Source organism: Apium graveolens, chromosome 1 (assembly GCF_009905375.1).
Source record: "Apium graveolens cultivar Ventura chromosome 1, ASM990537v1, whole genome shotgun sequence".
NCBI lineage: Eukaryota > Viridiplantae > Streptophyta > Magnoliopsida > Apiales > Apiaceae > Apium > Apium graveolens.
In genome coordinates, this window is record NC_133647.1 from 73,963,884 (window position 1) to 73,970,959 (window position 7,076).

Below are 7,076 nucleotides of genomic sequence, written 5' to 3' on the forward strand. Positions count from 1 at the left end.
CAGGAGGGAAGATGAGTTTATCCACCTTGACCAAGACATCCTCCACAATACCTCGCGGATATGTAATAGAACGGTCGGCCAACTGCAAAGTCATATAAGTAGGCTTGGATCAGGCAAGTCCAACTTCTTGAAGATTGACAAAGGCATCAGATTGATGCTAGCTCCCAAGTCACATAGACACTTGTCAAATGACACCTTTCCAATGGTGCATGGAATAGTGAAGCTTCCAGGATCTTTAAGCTTCAGAGGCAACTTTTGTTGTAGCTCATCACTGCATTCCTCCGTGAGAGCAACAGTCTCTAAGTCATCAAGCTTCACCTTCCTAGAGAGAATACCTTTCATAAACTTCATGTAACTAGGAATTTGTTCAAGAGCTTCAATGAAAGGTATGTTGATGTGAAGTTTCTTGAACACCTCCAGAAACTTCTCAAACTGCTTATCTAGCTTTTTCATCTGCAGCTGCTTAGGAAAAGGAGATGGAGGAAAGATCTGTTTCTCCCCTGTATTACCCTCAGGAGGAGTGTGATCAACAGTAGTCTTCCTTGGTTCCAACTCTGCTTCCTTCTGCACTTCTTCTTCTTCAGTCAGATTCTGGAGTCTTTGTTTTTTCAGGATTTGCCACCTTACCAGACCTCAATGTAATTGCCTTAACATGATCCTTAGCTTCCTTCTTGCCTGGCACTTCAGTATCGCTTGGGAGCATGCCAGGTTGACGATTCAGTAACGCATTAGCAATTTGCCCAATCTGATTCTCCAAGGTCTTGATAGACACAGCTTGGCTCTTACACATGAGCCTCAACTCCTCCAAGTCAGAATTTTCATTAGCTTGCGGTAGCTGCTGAAGTTGAAATTGTTGCCTAGGGGCATATTGCGGTTGCTGAAAACTAGGAGGGTTATACGGCTTTACTGTGTATGGCTAATAAGATTGTTGCACCGCATTCTGATTATTACTCCAGCTGAAGTTATGATGATTGTGGTTATTTGGATGATAAGTGGCTGGAGCTTGTTGCTGTGATCTCTGAAAGTTGCTCACAAATTAAGCTGATTCGCTAGAAATAGCACACTGCTCTATTTCATGTGCTCCCACACAAAGCTCACAAACACTAGAGATTTGATTAACTCCATAATTCGCCAAAGAGTCCACTTTCATCATCAATGCTTTAAGTTGGGCAGCTATAGCAGTTGCTGCATCCAACTCCAGAATTCCTGCTACCTTGCCCTGAGTTAGCCTCTGAGAAGGATTCTGGTATTCATTAGAAGCCATCAGTTCGATCAATTCATAAGCTTCATTGTAGCTCTTAACCCACATGGCTCCTCCTGATGCTGCATCGAGCATAGGTCTAGACTGAGCGCCCAAACCATTGTAGAAACATTTTATAATCATCCAATCAAGCATGCCATGGTGTGGGCACTTCCTTAGCATCTCCTTATATCGATCCCAAGCCTCACACAGAGATTTTCCAGTTTGCTGAGCAAACTGAGTAAGAGCATTCCTGATTACAGCAGTCTTTATCATAGGGAAGAATTTAGTGAGAAACTTTTGAGCAACATCCTCCCATGTGGTGATAGACCCTGGTGGTAGAGAATGTAACCAGAACTTTGCTTTATCCCTCAGAGAGAATGGGAAGAGTCGCAGTTTGATAGCATCTTCAGTCACCCCATTGAACTTGAAAGTGTCATAGATCTCGATGAAATCCCTGATGTGCATATTGGGGTCTTCTGTAGGATAACCCCCAAACTGACCTGAGTTCTGTATCATCTGAATCGTACTCGACTTGATCTCAAAAGTGTTAGCTGAGATGGCTGGTCTGATGATGCTTGACTGAATATCATCGATCTTAGGCTGAGAATAGTCCATCAAAGCCTTAGGATTTTCCGTTTGATCTCCCATCACTACTAGAGCTAGTTCCTCGACTTTCTCTTCTTCTGTTACTTTCTCTTCATCCTCAATAACTTCCCTTCGAATCACTACTGCTTCTTCGTCGGCATGATCCAGAGTTCTCTTACGAGCCCGCAAACGCGTATGCATACACGCTCGCTAGAGTACCTGAAACACGACAAAGAGAAAGAGTAGGTAAGTAACAATGTCTGAGTCAATGAACTTTAACGATCACTGATGACAAACATATAAAATAAAATTAACACTACAGTCTCCGGCAGCGGCGCCAAAAACTTATTAGTCGCTAAACACATGCTAAAATTCACGCAAGTATATGTGTGCGCAAGTAATATAGAATTATTTCTAGTTCGATCCCACAGAGACTGATTTAGGTTAACCTTATGATTTATGCACTTATGCAACAATGATATGGCTATTATTCAATGCTAAGACGAATAACAATTTAGGTTTTAATTATACTATGATTAATTATTAAGAATTATACTAAAGAACATTAACTAAAGAGAGTAAATAGAGTTGAATAATATATGACACAAACATAGGATTCTAACTTCATTAAGTACTTCATTCAATAGCCTTTTCGTTCTTAACCTTAGCATGTAATGGTGATGACACTAATCAGATAACACTAAACTGATACACGCCAACTTTCATGGTACGAATACTATACTACCAGACATCCACAAAAGAGATAGAAGCTAAATAGACACCAATTATATTGGGACCCTATATGTCTATAGAATTTGACAACATAACGGTTTAATGCACAAGTTATCTATCATGATTACATAGGGCAAGTAAGATGGTTAAAATTACCTACGAATCATGCATAACAATAACACATGAACATATGCTAGCATAGCAAGTTCTAAATCCTTAAATTCACTTTCGCTTCATTAAGAATTAACACACTATCTTATAAGTTCGCGACGCTCACAAGACGAATAAGCACAACCAATACTACGTTATCATACAATCACCACACACTAAGGCATTGAAATAAATTAACTAAAGAAATCTATAAATAAATCTGCTAGAACCCCATGATAACGATTAGCCCATAATTGGATTCATCATCAACGTGGGTTCCGATAAAAGCATGGTATAATAAATGTAGTCTTTATACTTAATTAAACCAAGTACGAAACACAAGTAAAGGTTCAAGAATAAGAAAACTAGCATCCAATGTTACAACTTAATATAAAGAATCACAAGAATAAACTAGATCTTCTTCGCCTTGGTTGAATTGTGCTCTACGGTCTTCTTTACTCTTTTTTCTTAGCTTTTGTACGTCTCTCCTTATGCAAAACATCTTTATTTATTTATATATATGCTTTAGAATTGACCAGGGCTTCAAAATCTCAAAATCCTAATAGAAACAGAATTCTACTACCCTGACCTGGCGCGACCGCATGCTTGACCAGCGCGGGCGCGCCGAGTTTCCGTTCTTTGGGCACGGCCGCGCGCTTGACCAGCACGGGGGCGCTGTCCTCATGAATAAAATTATGAATTCTTTTCTTCTTCTTACTGATTTGAGCCGGTCTTTTCACGAGCCTTTATTCCAACACCATCCAAACACCCAATTAGCACTACAACCATGCTAATTTACCTGATTACCTGGAAAATGTCTGCAATGCAAAAACACTACAAAAACACGTAAAAATACCAATAACTTGATTACAAAAACACCAATTCAAAGCTTTATGGAGCGTAATAAAGTATCATAAATGCCACTCAATAAGCACTATCTAAAGGATAGCTGAAATCGTGTCTGAAGTACGCCCTCCAATCACCTTCCTTCCACTCCAAGACCACGAACCTTTTATTCCACTGATGAATCAAGTCGTGAAGAGAGTTAGTGTTCATTAAATATGAAACACGGGGTCTGTGTTGAAGCAGAACCCAGCCAGACCTGGAGGAAGGAGATGACTTCAACATGAATATGCTTCGAAACATCGAGGCACTCAAAGGAATGCCAAGGTCGTTGCACCTTACAATAAAAACAATGATGAAAGCCCATCCGTTGGGGTAGAGGTGACAAGGGTGAACCTTCTGCTCGGCAAGGAGTCTAGGAATGAAGGGGTGCATAAGGAACCTTAGTCCAGAGTTTAATGCCTCTTTCTACATGAAAAATATGATGCTACTTAGGTTGCAAGTCCTCTCATTAGACTTGGCCTTGCAAACCTTGATACAGGCGGGCTATAGATAACTTGACCTGATAATGTCAATATCCTCTTCATCGGGCATGCATCTATATTTGAAGGCATCAAATTGCACAGTGCTCAAGTACTCATCAGCTCGCTCATCTAACATGCTCTTCAAGCTTTTGAAATAATGATTAAGAGAGTAGGAAGAAATGAAAGATATACCTTTCAGTGACCGTATCGTGGCTTGCTTGTGCATAGCTTCCTTAACTAAGATGGAGGGCTTGTTGTAAGGACCTTGAGACATCTCAAAACACTTGGGAAGTTGAGAGTTTTAAGCTTGAGAAAATTTGGTAGAGGTTGAGAAATGAAAGTGTCGTATTAATTACCTTAGAATTCTTGTCCAAAGCCTAATACAAACCAGGTTGTTCAAGACCTGTCACAGACTAAAGACGACCCAAGTCGTCAAGACCCACGACCCGAGGTCGTCAAGATCCACAAGTAGAAGTCGTCAAGGCCCACGAACACAAGTTGTTCACGAACTAGGCCCGCTATGGGTAGAAGACCAAATACATGAAGTCCAAGATAAACACTAACTCCTACAAGGAAGGATCTAGAATCCCTTACCTTACAGGAGTCATAATTACCATCTAAGTTGAAGACTTGTCCACCAAGTCTCCTAAGAGTCTAAGCCTAGACTCACCTCTATATAAAGGGCTCTACCCCTCAACTAAGAACTATGTTTTGGCTTGATTCTCTACCACACAGAGATACGTAGGCACCGCGAGAATAGCCATTAAAGCTCAAAACTCAAACTCTAGCATTAAATACCAACAAACCCTAGTTATTATTCCACAACAGTGTGCAGTATTGGAAAGTTAATCCACAAATTTAGTTAATGATATTTGAACGTAAAAGATTTAGCCGACAACAACATAATATATCAGAAAGTAAAAGGCCTTATTATAGATCTAAGAGAAGAACTTGAGATCATATTATAAAATCTGAACTTGATATATATTTTTATTTTACATTTGGTACAAATGTTTATTTTTCAGTGGATGAAATTTCTGAAAGTGATTCGATATTTTTAACTGCTTACGGCTTACAAATTACGAACGCCGAAAGTACCATTAATAATTTGTTTCAAGAAGGTTAAGTAGTTCAACTACCTCACATAATGATGACGATAAAAGTGCTCATTTCAAATTAAAGGAAAAAATGAAACTTTACAACAAGCAGTCAAGGTTTTTATGCCCCCTTAAAAGTCTTTTATAAAAAAATATTTATTTTGACTAAACAATCATTTTGTATAATTTAGTATCATATTCAAACAAATAATGGTTAGACTAATATCAATGATCTTGTATCAATTGTTTATTTATGTCTTCTATTTGTGATTTTAATGTAAAGAACATTTAATAAAAATATCATATCAATATTGAACTAATACGAATAATATTTTTTTCATATAAATGTATTAAAATAAAGCGTGAAAAAATAGGACTTAAGAATCACCTATATACAAATTCACAATCATTAAACATTAATCTAAACTTAACTTTTTCTAAAAAGTGAAATATCAAAGATGAATTCATTAAATATATCGTCGTATTTTTAACGGATATTATGAAAATTTATGTCAAATTTAAAATATTTGTAAATAGCGTGAATCCCAACAACAATAATGTATTATCTGTCAAGTTGGTAATTTTGATACATATTAGCTACTAACTTGATTATATAACTACTGCAAACACATTAACTTTTAATAAGAAATTAATAATACCTTAGTACTGGTTTTAAATTTATTTTTAAATTTCCCTACCAAATTTCACTTATATATCTATCTATAATAATATTTTTATTAGGGATCATAAACCATGCCATTTTCACATTAACAATATCCATTATATATTTAATATTCATTTTTTGTCAGGATATTTATTTATTTAATATTTTGAAGATGTATTATATATTTTTTGTCGAGGTCTAAATACTCATACATAAATTATACCGAAATAAAATAGTCGTACCTTATAATTTTTTCATTCAATAAATTATATATAACACTAACTTTATTAGATAAATATATGAAAAATAAGGATAAAACTGTTTAACAAATAATAAAAATCTAAAAAAGATTTAAATGTTGACAATCAAGTTTCAGTCAAAGAAACAACCACCAAATTTAAAAAATAAACCAAGATAGAAAGATTTCATTAAAAAAATATAGAACATGTAATATATATTTTCATTAAAACAAAAAATATAACTTCATTCCATCACTACATATTTAAAATATATATGCCAACACAGTCTCAAAAAGAGCATACATTTTAAGCTGCACTAATCAGGCCAACTTAAATTAAATTACACTGATCAAGTTAAAAGAACATATTAGTTATATTCCATAATTAAATTTTTTTAAAATTAAATATGCATGTAATAATCTTATTTAAGATATGTTTTAACTTTTTAAAAAAAATATTATAAAATTAATATTGTTGGCTAGGAATTTTAGTGGGATAAAATTTGAGTTTTGAAAAAGTTTCAACTATATGAAAGGATTACAAATCAGAGAGATTAAAGAATAAAGGAAACATAATTTGTGGAAGTTGGTTAGGAAATTAAATGATGATGCAAACAAATTGCATCATCATAAATGAAATAGAGTGAATGAAAAAGACACGGACAAGTTAGAGGTAGAGAGAAGCCACCAAGCAGAAGCTTTTGAAAGGTTTAGAACAAATTATTTTATGTTGTGAAAGAATATATGTATTAACATTCTCTTAATCTAGATGGTTGTTATGGGCTCTTTTATTACCCAACACTTATTGGTGTAGTGGTATCTCTTTTGTCACTTGCACACAACGTCGAGGGCTCTTATCTTTGTTTTAAAGCCCAATTCAAAATATTTGTTATTTGTGTAGTTTTCACGATTATTAGATTCTCCAATGAATATTTATGCTACTAGGGACCTTTACCCGCGCGCTACGCGTGCTAGCCAAAAAAATATTAATTTTATTATT

General features: G+C 35.6%; 1 non-coding gene across 1 annotated transcript; it reads left to right on the forward strand.

Annotated features, from left to right (window-relative positions):
* The first annotated feature begins 1,394 nt into the window (after window positions 1–1,394).
* LOC141681263 (small nucleolar RNA R71) lies at window positions 1,395–1,501 on the forward strand. The gene has a single exon (XR_012558709.1). It is a non-coding gene; the product is annotated as a small nucleolar RNA R71 (small nucleolar RNA).
* The last annotated feature ends 5,575 nt before the right edge of the window (window positions 1,502–7,076 follow it).